This window comes from Phlebotomus papatasi, chromosome 2, assembly GCF_024763615.1.
Source record: "Phlebotomus papatasi isolate M1 chromosome 2, Ppap_2.1, whole genome shotgun sequence".
In the NCBI taxonomy this organism is placed as follows: domain Eukaryota; kingdom Metazoa; phylum Arthropoda; class Insecta; order Diptera; family Psychodidae; genus Phlebotomus; species Phlebotomus papatasi.
In genome coordinates, this window is record NC_077223.1 from 39644052 (window position 1) to 39660794 (window position 16743).

Genomic DNA, 16743 nt, shown 5'->3' on the forward strand with positions numbered 1-16743 from the left:
CAGAGATGGGGCTATAACTTGATCTTGGGCATTTTCTCTAGTGACAACGTGGAAACGACGAAATGGGGAGACACTTTGATGCACGTGCACCAAATGAGACAGATGTCTCACCATCCCACTTTCCAAAAGAGCGAAATAGTAGTTGTTTTGACAGCTGTCAAAAGGAGAGAGGCTGATGGTGGTACGAGATGGAGCTGAAAGCATTAAGGTAAGTGGACAAGAGTGAGATAGATGCATAATTAATTCAATTGTTGTGCTTTTAAGTGGGAAAGAGTAAATATATGATGTCTCTTTTCTTCTTTTGAATATTTTGAATGGGTGTTGTATGGCTGTCTCCCTTTAATTCAGTGTCTGGCTGAATTGTTAAGGTTGGGAAGTATGTGTGGGGTGCTTGAAGGAGTATGCAAAGTGGAGCCTACAACTACACGCGGTCATCGGATTGTCTCCTAAGTGTGTGAGTGAGATAGACTTTTAGTGCATTCTTATAGGAATTTCCCTGCGCAGATTTTCATTCTATCTCTTTCTCTCTCACACAGTTTCGGAACTGATGTTATGTTTTACTTGTATGCTTATTGGGTTGATTTGTATTGCCCCCAACGCGCAATAATAGCTTTGAAATACACACTCTTTGGCATGTGACGTGTGTTCTTTTTTCACTGTCAGTACTCACACACACAGATGGCGCAGTTGTGTATGTGAAGTAATCCCCTCAGACACCAATTGAACTATTCGCGTGAATCAGTAACCGACGCCTTGTCTTACGGTGTGGATGTTTTTGCCCTTATGCTACATAGATATTCCACGCGATGCCATATGCGAGTTGACTTTTGCCACTAATTTCTTTCGGAGGACCTTAGTGAAATCTAAAATTCAGTGAGTGATATCCTGAGAAATCCCTCCGGAAATTTGTCAGTGAACTCAATATTGGGTAATGTGTAGAAAGAAGTGCTAATAAAGTGGGTTGATCAACTAAATTTTCAACCGAAATAACAATCACTTTTAATCATTCAATTAACTAAGTTAGTGAATTGTCCAGAGTGAGAGCGAGAAGAAAAGATCCATCTCGAGTGTTTGAATTTGCAGAGACAAGAACTCTCTGAGCTAGTGGTCGAATCTTTATTGAAGCATTATTATTGATTAATTAAAATTAATTTTCATCATTTGGTGCTTATTGCTTTTCACAAATTGACACCAATTGTGAGCATACAAGCAAGTTCACAAGCTAAGAATTTTTCAGACGCGGGAAAAATTTCCACTCAACCGTGATGCCCAAAGACAATTCTCAATAGCATCACGAAATTAATCAAGTTAATCGAGATTAATGAAACAAGATCTTTAAAAAAAGCCGGATTTACTTGAGTTTCACAAATAAACTTGCAATTGTTGCTACCGTTGCTACAGACATTTTTAAAAGTGTTTTATTTTATAAGTTGAACTGCTGCTGCACGAAGATCAGCTATTCGTTAAGATTTGTCGTTAAGTTCTTTAATCCTGTAAATTAGGTAAAACATCAAGTTACTGAAGAACATTTTTAGACTGTGCTATCAAAAAGTTTGTGTGAAACTAATAAAATACAAAAGTGAAATATCTATATTGAGATAAACTTACAAGTTCTATAATAGAGGTCAGAGAACTTTTAATATTTTTGACACTGGGACGAAATCTGCTCAAAATTTTGAAAAGCAATTAAGGTGAGTTGACTGATAAAATATTTTGCAAGAAAAAGGCAATTAGTTTTTATCAAAAAGCACATGAGTTTAACCCTAATTTCCGCGAATTCTTGCTGAAAATGAGTATAATTTATCAGGAAGAAGGTACTTTTTGGTGCAGAGTTTCCCGCTAATTTTCTCCGCATTTCGCGCGCGCCAAAAGTTTTCTGAATGAAAACACCACAGGATGGCACGTGGTGGAAAATGCCGATGGCACGTATAGAAGTATCATCCCACAAAAACAACCCTGAAAATTATAACAAAATGCTCTCAAAATCACCCTGTGCCATCCAATTCAATTCAATTTTGGATGTATATGTGTGGTGATTTTATATTTAGTAACATACTCATTAGGACTCTTGGCGTTATAGACACTCATGAGACCACAATTGTTTGTAGTATAACAAAACCACGACGATTTGCTTCGTAATTTGATCAATTGAGATGAATAATAATTTATTAAAGTGGTTCACAACTGCAAGAGACTTGAACATTTAACTATTTTTAAACACCAACACTGCCATACAGGAAAGAATTAACAGCAATGAATCTGGTTGAGGAGAAAACGTTACAATTGGTGGGATACATTGTGTGATACTCCCGGTACTCCTCTTTGCATGTGATACGAAAATTTTGTTGTTATTCAAGTTTTTGCTGAATTACAAGTAAAGTGTGAGGATTGAATTTTGTTGAGAATCCTCATCGAATTACATTTTGGTAATTAAAACATGAAACGCAATGAACTAAGTAGTAGAATACTCGATAAAAGACGCAAGATTCATACGTTCGAATTTCGTTTAAGTCACCAGTAATATTTTGGCATTAAACGTGATCAAATCCGTGCAGTAAAGTCTAGTTAAAAAGAAAAATATAAAGTATTCAAAGCCAGAGTATGTGCAAAGCCTGAAAGCCTTTCTCTATTCCTTTATTTTATAAATTTTAAATTTAAACATCTTTGCAAACTTGTCTGTTTAGAAATTAGAGAATTGACGGATTGTTCATTGGAACATACTTATTTTATGCTTTTCTTAAAATCCTTATTCTTAAAACTTAGTTCTTATAAACTATATTATGTAAATAAGGAATAGTAGTCACAGAGGTGAAACTTATTTAGTTTGAATCTCGGATCAAATCTCTGTAAAAGATCAAGTATAAAATCTAAAACATAAAAAAACTATAATCAAAATTTTCAATAAAAAAAATTAGGTTGTTTTTTTACTGCACTTTGCGGGGCTTGAGACTCACAATCCCATCCTTTTAAAAGAATAAAGAATATTGCATCTGAGAGCATTCGTCGCCTCTTGGGCGGTGGGACCTCCAACTTGACAGCCTCAGTTGTGTATTCGAGTCCTGCCCGTTGCAAACGATTGAAGCGCCTGAGGGGACATTTTTCATGATACACTGTAAAACGAATAAAATAATTTATAATCTAAATAACGCACAAAATGCCAAATTCTAATTCTAATTCCCCCATGGAATGTTTTCTTTTATTATTATTATATTTATTTTTAATAATTTTTTTATAAGATTATTTATCTTTAACACTCGAGCTCAATGCGCCTACCACTAATACTACCACTTTCATTAATTTGAATGCTAAGCTTTATGACGAATGAGTGAATTCGTTCTTTTTTCAAGAAATATTTTTTTAAGTTCAATAAATAATCTTTTAATAGACAAATTTAGCGATTTATCGAGTTTTTTTCGTAGAAATGTAGTGTTATTAACAAAAATTGCTTCTAGGACTTAGATCTCTTATTTTATCTACAACTCTAGGAAAACAAGTAAATTCTTAAATCTTCCCTGTTGCAGATGACAGCTAAGTCTTAGTTAGAACCCGGTTAACTAAAAGGGACTTTTTAAATTAATTTACCTGCAGACAAAAATAAATATATATATTACATAACGGGATCCAGAAGGCCCGGAATACTTCTGATTCTGATTCGTTCAGGAATTTAATTACAATATAGTATTGGAAGATCTGTCCCGCTTAGAGCATCCGGTCAGATAGTCATTTTCTACCCTTGAAGATTTCTTGGAGCTCCTCTCCGCACTTTTATTACTTGAATACTTGGAATGAGTGGTAAGATTTGTCAAAGAGATTGATTGTAGATTGTAGAAAATATCCTGGGATGGGAAGCAGCCATGTTGAACGGGTAGCTCTGCATGTCTAGATGTCTAATCCCTATTTCGTTTAACGCTCCTATCCAGAAATTGAGTAGATCACTCAATCGGATAATCTGAAAATCCTTGAAGTTTATGGTGTTTTGTCCAAAAATTACGCGTCTAAATGAAGATAGCGTTGGACAATTTCCTGAAAAATTTGTCAAAACTTATTTATTTATAGAAAAAAGTAGATGGTTTGGAAAACAAACAAAAAAATTAATAATTTAAGCCAAATATCAGATAAAATTAACGAAAATTGATTTTTTAACAATTAAAAAACAATAATTAAACTACTTTTAACAATAATTTATTTATTTTTTGATTTAACCAGTTTTAACAACATTTTTATTAAACCTTAAAAACTTGTTAGTAAGTGTTAAAAATTTGACAATTTCTCTCAGTCAAAGTTGGATTCTATACAACTGAGTCAAATGAGCTGCCTAATAGTTAATTGGTAGTGCGCTACCTTCAAACGACTTAAGCTTCGAACAACTCATTTTTTTATATGTTCTTAATGAATTTGGCCCATTATAATATCACATTTTAATTGCTAGTCCTGACAAGAACCACTAGTTTTCAAAAAATCTGTATAAAAGTTCAAATTTTCTTATTTGACCTTTGGGAAAATCCTGAGGATCCAAATTTATTAGCGGTGTGTTTCAAATTTGTGGTACACGAAACATATAGAACTCTCAAGGGTAACTTCATCTTTCAGAACCTTACTCTTACTTATCTTGTACATCTCCATGCATCTCCTTCTTTTATTCTTAATTTACAGGGCATAAAATATCTTTTGCAAATATCTAAGATCTCGAAGAAAAGGACATTAACGAGATATTTGCACCTGGGGGTCATAAAAATTGTATTCCAATGAGAATAGCGTCAGTATTTGCCATCCGGAAAAGGGCTGTAAGATCCGGACTGACATCAGACTTAAATTCACTCGAAGCGAGATCTTGCTTAATTATGAACCAATATTTCTGCACCATCAGGTGGTTTAAAGTGTCAGAAGGTGTAACGCTGTATGATTTATTATGGATCAAAATATTTTTACTAAAGTTTTTAAAGATCTTTTTATTTAAATTAGATTTTAGATTAAGAGACATTTTTAAAGGTGCATAAGACGTTTTAAGAGGTTTTTGATATTTTGGATTTTAACAATTTTTGGGGATTAAAATTAAGCAAAATGTACCCGTAATATTGCTTACCTTATAATAGAAACTGTTTTTTTAATCACAGTGCGGAAAATATCAATTTTTAACAACTTTTTGATCTACTCTTCCGTTCAGTGTTAAATTACCTTTTTCTTAATTCAAAATTATAATTTATTCTTCTTTATATTAGAATTTTTGTGATACTTGAACTTTTATAATGCATTACTAAATACTACTATTCGATGATAATTCTACTTTTGTATCATTATAATTCAAAGTTATTCGTAAAAGTATCTCTCAACTGCGATATAAACTTTAGATGGCTCAAAATTTGGCACACCTTGTCAAATTTCCAAATAGTTACAATTAAATGCACTGAATTTTAAAATTCTTTGGGAATGTAGAGGAAAGCTTTCAGGCTTTAGAACACTCCATGTTTTGAATCTGATCTATTGCAATCTATTTTATTTGCTAGTATTAAATCACACATTTTTTGAAAAACTGAAGTCAGATTCATTTAAGGAATATGGGAAAAATATAAAGTATTCAAAGCCAGAATATGTGCGAAGCCTGGAAGCCTTCCTCTATTCCTTTATTTTTATCATTTTAAATTTAAACATCTTTGCAATCTTGTCTATTTAAGAATTAGAGAAGCCAACTCAAATTGTAAAACATTTATATTGAATATTCCATGACGAATTGTTCATTGGAACATACTTATTTTATGCTTTTCTTAAAATCCTTATTCTTAGATCTTAGTTTTTATAAACTCGGAGGCTGTCAAAATCCCGAATGTTCTGTGTCTGAAAAGGATTAAATTATATAAGGGTGCAATCGTGGAAGTAGCTATGACACTTTTAAGAATTCGATATTTTGGCTTCCGGGATTTCGGCTTCTGGGATTTTGGCATTCGGGATTTTGGCTTTCGGGATTTTGACCGGGACCCAGGGCGCTTTGCTCTAGTTATAAGCAACCAACCTAATTTTTTTATTAAAAATTTTGATTATAGTTTTTTTTTTTAAGTTTTAGATTTTATACTTGATCTTTTACTGAGATTTAATATCCTAGATTTAAACTAAACAAGTTTCACCACTGTAACTACTATTCCTTATTTAATATAGTTTATTAAACTTATAAACTTTCAGTTTATAAAACTTAAAAAAAACTATAATCAAAATTTTTAATAAAAAAAATTAGGTTGGTTGCTTATAACTAGAGGAAAGCGCCCTACCTTCGGACGACTCATGCTTGGAACAATTCATTCTTTTTAATATGTTTTTAATGAATTTGACTCATTAATATTATATTTTAATAGCTAATCCGATGCACCAAATTTCTCGAAAAGAATCATGGGACCAATCTGGTAGGAACATAGAGAAAAGATTGAGTTGTTTGAAGCTTGTGTCGTCCGAAGATAGCGCGCTTTCCTTTACTATAATTTTCCCTCAAATTTTGACACATATCTTTTAAAAAATGTCTGATCTGAGACAAGAGTTTTTGATAATGGCGCCATATATCGTCGGTTGTATCAACTGTTGTCGTATCTGTATTTGTTTGTTATCTGCATTTGATGCAAGCTACAATACAGGCATCAACTCTTGCGTGAATGCTGATACGAAATGCAGATACGACAATTGTCTATGCAACCGTTGATATGCATATGTATCATACGGAATGACCTATTATCAGTCCTACTGTCATCTTTCTGTTTGCAAGACCTTCCAAATTTCTGTTAATTTAAGGATATTAACTTTTGTTTCAGTTCTAAAATAAATTGCAGTGAAATAACCAGAAATGACCACAACTGTCATTGAGATCCAATGATATAAAATAGGCCTTATGTCACAATGTACAGGAAATTTCTTCAACCTTTTTTCATTCACTTCTTGGTGGACGGTCAACCACACCCTCTAAAAGAATTTTTCCACCACTTCTCTCTCCTCATTTTATTTGTACTTATTCACTGTAAAATTATTGTTTCACGTTGTAATTCAATTTAAAAACTCTCCTCTCCCAAACTCTTTCTCTTGCCAGCTGCTTTTTCTTTTATTGTCCTCAGCTTGTCAGTATTTCAATTGTAATATGTTATAAATACAAAATTCTTGCTACTTAAATATTCACAGCGCGATTTGTACCCGCATTTCGAGTGTAAGTTGTTTGGTGTTCATTGTTGGTCCCAGAAACTCTTTCTGCGGCGGTGGAAATAAATTGAATTAACCCATTAGTTTGTGATTTCAATTTCCATAATTATATGGCTTCTTTGCATTATATCTGTCCCTCTCATGAGCACTGTTGCCTTGTTTAGCCAAATCGTAAATCTAAGTGATTTTTTTTGCAATTTTAAACTTTAGTACGGGGCTTTTTATAAGAAGAAAAATCACACTGGTACATCATTCTTTCTTTTCTTGAAATAGTCTTTAGACCACGAACTTTTCTGGCGAGAAATTTCCCCACAAGCATCCAGATTGTGTGGGGAATATTTAGAGTTTAGATCGAGTGAGTAACAATAAAATCATGCTGAAGGCGATGAATCTAAATTGATATTAATGAAATTGTTGGCCGCGTCGAAGAGTTACAGCAAGTGACATAGATACAAAAACATCACAAATAGAATTTTTAACACATATATAATCATGTTCAGCACACATTTTCATAATTATTTTTCCAATGGTAATTCACAGCGTTGTTGGAAAATCCGATGGCTAAAATTCACTTAATATCAATGACATTAATGATAACACTTTATTGAATAGAAATTATTCTGGAAGTTTTTTTTCAAATGAAAAATCACTATTTTGGAAGACTTCACAAAATTAAAAATTTTATGCAACTCAAGTAAGATTTAATGGTGTAAATTTCCTGAAAAATTTTAATGGATTTGTCAGTGACACTTCTTATAGGAGGGAATCTGCTTGAAAGTATATGACAAGTTGATGTAGAACTCAGCGGTTCACACATTGAGGCTTTTTATTGAATTAGGTCTTAATGAGGCTTCAAAAGAAACATTTCACATTTCATCGAGCAACATCATTATGATGGACGAGTCAGCTAGAAAATATTACTGTGTCACTAAATAAGAAGAACTTGATCGTTATGAATAGAAATCTAGAAAATGGATGTAAAAGCAATTTAATTCTCCTAAACCGAAAAAAAGGTTTCAGTTATCAAAATATTTAGGCTTTGATATCATTTTATCCGCAAAAATTTTTTGAGACGAGAATCAAAGGGTTTGCCTAATATATCCACCTGAGGTCTCTGACATCAATTTTTTATGTTAGTGATACAATCAACTTAAAATTTGAAGATGGAGCAGACTCTGAGTTAATTTGGACTGAGTTTAAATCTAATAAAGACTATCATTAAGGTAAGGCTTAATTCATTAAGACGTCACATGAACTCTGGCTTAGAAAATGTCATAATTTTCCTACAAGGGGAAGCGGGCACCTTTGAAAGTGGGGTACTTTTCAAATTGGGATTTTTCTCCTATGTTTAAGTGGAACTGAGCCATATCATAATGTAATTTAGCTTCTCAATCTGTTTGTACACCAAATATTATATCACGATAAGGCTCAATTTTATTTAAAAATAAGTGAAAATCCCAATTTCAAAGGTACCCTACTTTCAAAGATGTCCTATTTTCCCTATTCCTCTTCAATGTATCTAACCTATTTTTTCAAGAAATATTATAAATGTGACTTAAGACCAGCATTATATCAGATTCATTAACCCTCTAACGACGAGACACTTTCTACGGACCGAAAATCAGCAATAAAAATTAAACCGATAAAGAAAATCAATGAAATGTTTTACATCTGACTTTGGAAAATCCGACAGAGTCTGATTCAGTGCGTCTTTTACCTCTACGAGCAATAGGGACAAAAATAGTCTAAAAATTTAAATTAATTTTCGGACAATACCAATAAATAATAATTTTCAGTCTACTGAAAAATATTATGTATGATTATTGTACTTTCTTTTTCCAAAAACGGTTTTGCTTAAAAAAATTTGGAAGTATAAAAAATAATTAAAATCATTTTCGAATATGAGAATTTAATAATTTGTCGTTTTTAAGCTTAAATATTTACTAAATAGCAAATAGCTGGAGACTTGCAAAAAATATCTTTGATTCCTTCAACCATCTACTTTGAAATTACGTGCAAACATAAGAAAAAAATAACTAGGTAGTCAGGAAAATTTATTTTCTTTATGGGACACCGGTGTTCCAATCGTCGTTAAAGGGTTAAAGGTATATGGTAAAAATATGAGATATTCAAAATCGTGCGAAACCTAAAAGCCTCTCCCTATATTGACAATGTTTTCAATATCTGGAAAAATTATACTGTTTTATTTAGTGTGCTTATCTTTCAATTCTATAATTTTTAGTCGAATTATCAATTGTTTAAACTACTAAAGTCGGACTGTAAATCTGAATAATCGACTAATCTACTTTTCATTAAAAATCGTGTGAACTCTTTATCTTTTGTATCTTTATTATAAAGAAATTGTAAAAAGTAGTAAGAAGTACAACTGCTTCACCAAAAACAAACGTTTTTCTAGAGTTGCGCTCCTGAATATCGATATCGCGATATCATCAGAAAATAACATTGTAGGCATCTAATTTTTTTAAAATTATTTTTACGATAATTTTTATAAATAAAAATACAATTAATTAGCGTACGTAACAACCTATGCAACATTATGCAACAATAAATAATTTTCAAGTGAAAACTTAAACATATGATTAGCAAAAATCATTTTAATCAGTGTTTGTTGTAAAGAAAATTAAGAAAAACCATATTTATCTATTGTTAATGTAATATTGATCAGTGAATCATCAGTAAATCAAGTCTTTTTATACCATTTAGGATATGAAATTTCCACAGCTTCCTTAGCTAGTCATATGTGTACCAAATTTTGGCATAGTTGCATGCAAGCTCCAAAGTTTAAAGTTTTAAATGTAATATTTTTAATATAAATTCAATTTTTTTATTATTTCTTTTAAACGAGTGTTGCTTAGAACTTTGTCGATAGTTTATCGTCTTTGTTTTTTTTTCTAAAATCATTCTTAATACATTTTAAAATGGATAAAAATATATACAGAGGTTTGGGTAATATTTCGGCCACCTTGGTTCTCATAGTTCCGTGCTCTTTCAGAATTCTTTCAAAACCTTTTTTTACATAATCTCGTTCGTCAAAACGATTTTTTGTGTTGTATAATCTCTAGAGTATGCAAAAACTGAAAATTCGTAGAAATGAGAGGTACAAAAGGAGTGGCCGAAATTGCAAGCTGGTCGAAAATTGGTACACTTCCCCTATATTCAATAATTTCAAATACTTTGGCGAAACTATTAATAAGTATACCCTGTGCAATAGATGTCCTTTCAACTCTTAATTTTTAAAAAGTAATAATATATTTTTTTAAATATTTGTAATGACTGAATCATCAGAAATAATATTAAGAGAAGGCGGGGCAATTTCGCGCAGGCCAACTCTTCTTCACAACTCTTCCTAAATTAATATGATCTGTAATACAACTAACTAAAAGTCTTTGACGTTTTATTTGGGTATTGGCTGTCTGGAAAAATAAAGAATAATAGTTTTTATTCTAATAAATAAAAAAATATATTTTTACTTTTTTGTTTCTATTAAAAAAATAGTTTTATTAAGTTTTCTTTAACTCCTTTTTGTATTTTGAGTATTGGTCTTTGTTTTAGAGGATAAATGAGATAAATGATTCCTCAAAAATTCTTCCTTTTTGTAAAACAATTAAAAAATAATAATAAAGGAAACTGACCGAACTTTTTGATTCAGATAACATCTTTATAGGTTTCCCATTCAAAATTCAACGATTAAAGAAGTCATTTTTAAATTGCAGTTAAACGTCATGCAAAAGTGTCGTAAATTGTTCAACTCTGTTGGTTTCTCACTTCCCACAACAGTCTCTTGACATTCCTTGGCAGTATCAACTCATAATTATTTGGTACATTTGTCTGCAACCAATAAAATTTACACACCATATAAGAAAAAAATAGTCAATGATTTCCATGAGATGTCACGCGGTGCTTCTTGGTTGTTTTAGGAGCTTCAACCACGAGAGTCATCAACTTGGGCCAGTGAATATTGAGAAGAAAATTGAGCTGGAGGAGACATTAAGCTTGGGAGGGCAATAAAAGTTGAAAAAGAAGTGGATGGAAAAAGGTGTGTTTTGTATCGCGATTTAAATTAATTCTGATCGAATGCTCAACGGTAGATTAAATCCGTGACACTGATGACTCATTAATACAATGAAAATCACGAGTTTCGAAACTCCAAACTCTGTTCTTTTTTAGTACCTCAACATTTCTATTATTAATTTATATCTATGGCTAAATAAACAAATGAGCCCTGGAGGTTGTGGATGGGTGAGACAACAGAGAGACACGCGGGAATCAAATTAAATTTGGTATTAATCATTTCGAACGTTAGAAGAAGGCCCCATTAGCGGAAGAAAAGTCAAGAGATCCCTCGCGGTGGAACACGAAAAAAACGTCAAAATTGAGAAGAGAGAAAGATTAAATTAAACCAATAAAAGACGAAGCAAAATTATGAAGTTTATGTTTCTATTTTACTAAAGTGAAAGACACACATACACAAATACAGTCTTGGAAAATGAATTATTGTTGTAACATTGAGCTCTTTGAAATAGTCATAGAGTGGGAAAATTTCATTTATAGTGCAATTATGTAAAAGATTTCAATTCCAGACTCTCATACTCCCTCTCAAAAAGCCATAATTAAATTTCAGAGGCCATAAATTTGCTTCCGATCGTGAATCTTCAACTCTTACCGATGGAAATGTGGCGCATAAACAACCCCGAAAATTTACAATCGATCGATTTGTGTAAAATTCGAAGCAAATAGAAGGGAAAGATTACAGTAAATTTCACCCTATTTTGGAAATGACTTGGTATCTCCTTATGCACCCCATTTCAAGAAACTCCACTCTCTCTATGCTCTCTATACTATTGATTGTTAGTTAATATAATTGTGCTTCAAGAGGAATTGCTTTAGGGAAAGGACCAAGGGATTTCTCTGTCTGCATGGCAAGGGATGGTCAATTCAGAAGAAATTATGTGCATTTTATCATTATGAACCACACTAAACTACTATAAAATTAAAAATAAAAATTAGTTAAAATTTTGTCGCGAAAATAAAAAAAGAACTAAATTTTTGTTGAAATGATGATAGTTTTTCTTTTTTTTATCTAATCTACAAATATCTAACAAATCTTTTGAAACAAATAACAAAAAGGCTGATTATTGCATAATTCATCATCTATTTAAAAATTTAGAGGTTTAAAGCCGATAGATGGCATCAGTTTACATTGTAAATGTCATTTTGTCATATCGTTAAGACGTCAAATTTAGACATTTCAAAGTTTTACATTTTTTGACATTGCAAAGTTAAGTACAAAGTGACGCTTCGATTCCATACTACTATGCTCTCAGAATGACAACTTTTTTGAAGTTAGTAAATTCGTATGCTTCCCATGTAGGGGAAACTGGGGCACCACCATACACGGGGTAGCACCAAACACTGCAATTTTTTAATCAGATATTCGACTTCTAAAGACAAGACCTATAGGTATTTATAGGCACTATAGCGATGCTTGTCTACTGAAAAAATGATTGGGGTAGTCCAGTTAAGAAATAAAAAATTAGTGTTTGGTGCTACCCCGTGTTTGGTGGTACCCCAGTTTCCCCTAATTTTTTTTTCGAAAAAATGAATATCTCGTTACCGGGATGTCAGATGACCACCAAATTTTCAACAGTTGTAGATCTCGGTCTCAGGAACGACATATCTCTAGGAGTAATACAAGCATAGTAACAATATTTAGTAAAACTTTATAACAAAATGCATCTTAAGATCTTTCAGATAGCGAAGGTATTTGTATTTTTTTCTTTTTCTTCAAAAATAAGATATCATAATGTTTTAATCTCTTTAATAATCTTTTAGATCAATGAATTTCAAATTTTCCTTCTCGATTTCAAAACTCACTAAATCAGTAACAAAAAGCTTGTGTTTAACTCCTTAAGGACGATTGGGTCACCGGTGACCCAAAAATGAAATTTTTACTACGGCCGTCTAAAAGTATGTTTTGTTCTAAAGAGTAAGAAAAACTGATTTTTTCTGACTCCCAATTTTTGACCCTCTCGTCCTTAAGGGGTTAAGATCACTATCATACTTTAATCTTTTAAACACGATAGATTTTTCAAACGTACTGGTGAAATTTCCAAAAGTTTGGCAAAGCGCCCCGTGTTGTGCTAGAAGTTAAGACTCGTGACTTGGATGAGATACCTCAAAAGTACTTTCACATAATTTACCATTTATCGGTTTAGAACCGAATTGAACCGAATTATGAATTACCTGAAAGATCTCCAAATAGCTTAGGAGTAATGCCCTAGACACACTTATTTCGACTCAAGCCGAGAGACGTATTAGTCAGAAATTGATGGAGTTACTTTCATTATAATTACGTTAAGCCATCTTTCAGATTAAATCGTAAGTGAGATTAGGGCATAATAGGATTGATTTTCGGGATTTTCGAACCAAAAATACATTTCTGCTCAGTACCAATTGGAACCAATTCAGAATTGTCGGAAATTACATGACCTTGTCAACCATCTTTTACACGATCTCCTTCGGTTGAGAAATACGATAGAGCAATTTTGCCTTTGATCTTGAAAAAACATGGTTTTAGGGCATTTTAACCTCATGAACGACATATGAATCATAAATACGTTGCATTGATCGTCTATAATAAACGTCAGTGAAAATACTAAAATTTAACTAGTTTGACAATAATCGAAATATTGACGTAAGTTTAGAGTTAAAATACCGACGTCATGGTGACCATGAAGTTAAACGTTTTTTAAGACCATTAAAAATAAAAATTGAAAGAATGATCATTTAATACAGTATTGGAAGTCCAAAAAAGGGAAATGGTTGCCTTTTTTATTATAAATATCCATTACTTGGTTTTTTCTTCAAATTTAAAAATAAGTAAAACAGTTTTCCGTCTGAACTTAGATAAGAGTGTACTTTTTGTACTTTTATTCAATTTAATAGGGCCTAATCTCTATTTAACATAATTTATTGTCAAAGTTGACAAACGAACGTTTGTCAATTTTATTTATTTGACAATTGTGAGATTATATTTTCGATACTTGAGTAAAGAATACAAAAGGTTTTGTCAAATCGACGGCCAATAAGAATTTGATGAAAGTATGATGAATGTGCTTCGCATATAAAACATGAAAGAATGGACGAAGAAACATCCCTATGACAAACTTTCAACAAACATTTCTACAAAATGTTTTCTTTCAATTTAAATCGTAACTTGTGCTCTTTACTATTTCGCCGCCAATAAATTAATCACAATCCCTTCCTGATTCACTTGGCCATTTTCCATTTACCCACTGAACAAATAAATTCCTCCCAAAAATCCACCCTTCAGAGGTTTCTCGCCATCCAGCAAATGTCCCCGAGAGTTGGTAAAGAAAACAGGCCGGAATGTTGGGGAAATTAATATCGAGGAGATACAAATAGATTAAAATTACAATGAGATACAATCGTACAATGTGGGATCAGTAATTTAATCAATGAGTTAAATTTAATTTTGATTGGTAAATGCGAGGGATTGAAAATTGATTTATTCAGCTAATGGAATTTGTACAAAATGTTTCGATTATTCCAAATCCTTCCTCAAAAGCCATTTTGACTTTTATATCCATTGATGAGAAGATTTCCCCCGCAGAGAATTGGGTCAAATTTTGTGTTTTCTGGAACGAAAGTTAAGAAATAAAAAATAAAAAGAAAGATTGGCATCTCTAAAGTGTCAAATAATTGAGGCTATGTTGCTAAAAATGTTCGATTAATGAGCAAAAACCGCAAATTTAGCAATAAATATCAAAATTTTACAACTTTGAGGAGAAACAGTAACATCTATTAATGTTAATGTATCTATTTTGTGTTCATTCAATTTATTGACATTTTATTAAAGAAATTTCGTGCCCTTCAAAAAAGCATTTGATATTCTTTCGAAGATTACGAGAAAAGACACATCAAAGCGATGTGAAAGAAGAGCAAAAACACGATGGCAAATGGTAAAAATATTTAATTATTTCTGGTTTATGCATAAAATTCCCAATAAAAATTCTTTACGATGATGGCTGTACGCTGAAAAACCGGTAAAACTCGTGAAGTTGAAACAGTTTGCGATGGGTTGGAGTGTTGTATGCAAAAGTGTTGTCATTATGCGGGGAGGTGTTAAATAATCATTTCTCGATCACACATTTGGTGACCATTAAGACGATGCGGCAGTTTGAGAATAAAACACTAAACGTGTAAAATGAATTGAGGAATAAGTCAAGAAAGGAAGTGTCCAAAGTCAGGGATGAAGATGACTGATAAACATGACAACGGTTTCGGGGCGACATCTTGGGAGTGGTTGGTGCAGGGACCGGGGGTGTTGTGTTCACGTTTTGAATTAGAGACAAGATAATTAATTATGATTTAGTTCAGCGTTGGTATGTGGTCTCTTGGCCGACTCGTCAGCCCCTCAACCCTCTCTCTCAAATCTCATTACACTTCACGAAGATCCATCTCCACTGACGTCTAATGCGTACCCATGGAAGCCTTTGGCCACGACTTCAATGAGACAATCACTCAACATCAGACGCCATCAGAACCATACAACGCAGCAATAATTAAACTTCACACAGTCTAGTTAAATATTCAGACGCTGGAGAGTATCATCGTTTGGACCTCCAGGTAAATAAAATGTTCCACTGAAAGCCCAAAAAATACCTGGCCAAACACGAAGACATGAGTGCATCTCCAGGATTTTGATGTTAGCAAACATAAAGACGCACACTCGAATAGACTGATTATAATCTACTGATAACACTGCAAATATTAAATTTATAAGGGGCTATAGGTATTAAATGTCTGAGGCTTGTTATATTTCTACTGAATATTTTTAGTTAATCTTATGCTTGCTCCCGAGCTAGAGATCAAACGGTAAGAGATATCGACTTTCGGTCTTGGATAACCTCCCCATAAGTGGACATTATCTCGGACGGTATTTTCTCCTTATTTATTTATTATCTATAACAGCAATTTGCTAAGATTGTCTCCTGGTAGAAATTCCGAAGGGAATAAGGGAACTTCCTGTTCAGGAGAAAAATCCTTCATATTAAAACCAGATATTTTATGCTATCTATTTTAATTCTACAAAAAAATTCTGAGGTAACCTGTATGGGATGTGAGCTCAGGACAGATTCACGAACGCTTTACTTACCTTCTTCAAAAAAAAAAAAAATAAATTTAAAATATTTAAGTGTGCTAGAAAAGCTTAGCCAATTTTATAAAATAATTTAAGAGCGAAAAGTGCTAAGAAGTAATTTAAAGAAGAAATCAGTTAGTAACATTTTGCATTTCGACTCTATGGCCAGGACAAAAAGCTGAAAATTCTTGAATTTTTTTTTGCAATAGGTATGGAAGTTTTGATAATAGAAAATATGAAATAGGGTAAATTAAGCTAATTTCGAACCTGTTCCATATGGAAACTTTTCGCTACTCCAAATGGAAACATCATTTTTTCCTTGATAAATACAGTATTAAATTTTTATTTATATATTTTCTATACCTCAGTTTCATTATTTAGTTAATTTT

The 16743-nt window shown here is 32.3% G+C and overlaps 1 protein-coding gene across 3 annotated transcripts in view; it reads left to right on the forward strand.

Moving 5' to 3' along the window:
- Positions 1-730: 730 nt before the first annotated feature.
- Positions 731-16743, forward strand: part of LOC129804096 (POU domain, class 6, transcription factor 1) — a 254688-nt gene continuing 238675 nt past the window's right edge. For all 3 annotated transcript variants that reach the window (XM_055851165.1, XM_055851166.1, XM_055851167.1), the window contains exon 1: positions 731-1691. The gene's annotated coding sequence lies outside the window, so the exon portion shown is untranslated. The remainder of the gene's footprint in view (positions 1692-16743) is intronic.